Source organism: Ursus americanus, chromosome 3, assembly GCF_024610735.1.
Source record: "Ursus americanus isolate L20-20 chromosome 3, mUrsAme1.1.p, whole genome shotgun sequence".
NCBI lineage: Eukaryota > Metazoa > Chordata > Mammalia > Carnivora > Ursidae > Ursus > Ursus americanus.
In genome coordinates, this window is record NC_142129.1 from 58,892,958 (window position 1) to 58,895,334 (window position 2,377).

Consider the following 2,377-nt stretch of genomic DNA (forward strand, 5'->3'; position numbering starts at 1 on the left):
TTGTTTCACATTGCAGATCTTTTGTACATGTGTGATAGGAGCTACATTGTTCATAGAAATTATTCATGCTAGAAAACTAGGCACAGACAAAAACGTCTATGGACAGGAAAAGAAGAAATAAACAATGATAGTTACTCTGTGAAAAATTATACAGCAGAGAAAAAGAGTGAACTTCAGCTGCCCAAAACAACATGAACCAACTTTAGAAACATGTTCAGTGGGAGAAAAAATCAAATTACAGTATATGGTATTTTTCTAAAGACTAAGGACAACTAAACATATCATGAACATATACATACGTATGTGGTAAAAATTTTAAAAAAGGGAAGAAAGCAAGGTAGTAATAAATAGAAAACCCAGAATACCACTAACTTTTGATGTAATGGCACGAGGTTTGAAGAGTAGAGGACACAGGTAGATTCATCAGTATTGATATATATATATATATATATTTAAGAGCGAGTGAGCATGAGCCAGTGAGCATGAGCCAGGGGGAGGAGCAGAGGGAGAGGGACAAGCAGGCTCCACGCTGAGTGGGGGCTCAATCCCATGACCCTGAGATTATGACCTGAGTGGAAAGCAAGAGTCAAATGCTCAACAGACTGAGCCACTCAGGCACCCTAAGGTAGAATTTTTTTTTTTTTTTCAAAACAGAATAATGGTCACTTGAAGGACCCAAAGAGTTAAGAGTCATTTAATAAACATTTTATTTGGAAAGACGTTCCTTCTCTTTCTTGCTATTTTTCTACTATGAAAATTCCCAACATATTCCAAGTTAGAATAATATAATAAATCTTTGTATTTCTAATACCCACTTCAACAATGATTAACACATGTCTTGCTTCACCATAGTACCATCTAGATTATGTTGGTACAAATCCCAGTCATTATATCATTTAATTGCTTATATAATTTAATATGTAAATATTTTAGTATATATCTCTAGAAGAGAACTCTAAAAAAAATAACAATAATACAATACACAGCTAAAATATTAAGCCCACTCATTGTTTAGTCAGACTTCAAATTTCCCCGATGTTCTCATAACATTTTGTTATTTGAATTAATATCCATATTATGTGGGCAATTGTCTTTTGAAAGACATTATGTAATATTAATACTCATAAAAGAGTATACATATAATGTATATGTAAAATATAAAGCAGATAATAAAACAAGCACTATGAATCCCAAATCCCAGCTCTAGATTTTGAATTTATCGATGCAAATTACACCACATCTTCTTTATCCATGCATCTATTGATGAACACTTGGACTGCTTCCATAGTTTGGCTCTTATAATTAATGCTACAATAAACATAGGGATGCATATATCACTTCTTTGGGTAAATACTCAGTAATGCAATTACTACATTGAAGGATAGTTCTATTTTTTTAATTTTGGAGAGTACCTAGATACTGTCCTCCACAGTGGCTGTACCAGTTTGCATTCCCATCAACAGTGCACAAGGGTTCCTTTTTCTCTGTATCCCCACCAGCACTTTCTTGTGTTTTTGATTTTAGACATTCTGACAGGTGTGAGGTGATAATATCATTGTGGATTTGATTTGCATTTCCCTGATGATGAATGATAATGAGCATCTTCTCATGTCCGTTGGCCATTTGGATGTCTTCTTTGGAGAAATGTCTGTTCATATCTTTTCCTCATTTTTAATTGGATTATTTGTTTTTTGGGTGTTGAGTTGTATAAGTTCTTTGTATATTTTGGATACTAACCCTTTATCGGATATATCATTTGCTAATATCTTCTCCCATTCAGTAGGTTGACTTTTAGTCTTAATGGTTATTTCCTTTGTTTTGCTGAAGTTTTTTTTTTTTTATTTTATATTATCCCAGTAGTTTATTTTGCTTTTGTTTCTCTTGCCTCAGGAGACATATCTAGAAGGATATGACCAATGTCAGAGAAATTACTGCCTGTGCTCTCTTCTAGGATTTTTATGGTTTCAGGTCTCACATTTAGGTCCTTAATCCATTTTGAGTTTATTTTTGTGTATCGTGTAAGGAAGTGGTCCAGTTTCATTCTTTTGTTCTGACTTCTTTTTTATTTGACTTCAAAAGTTTTGAACCCACAGGATTCTCTCCTGCCCCATTTATTTTGTCTACAAAGAAACTTCATCCTGTCCCATGTTTATTATCTAAACACTAATGATTCCAAAATCTATATCTCCAGCTCTGACCTCTCTCTGTTGAAGCCATAAAGCACAACTATTAATTATTCTCCCTATATTATTCAGAGTTTGTTCAAAAAAATATTAACTACTCTAAGTGTTTCATGCAGGAAATGACTTAATTTGAGGAACCAGAGAATTGTACAGCTGTTAGCAAGTCTGGGGAAACTGCAACTGGGGACCAATCA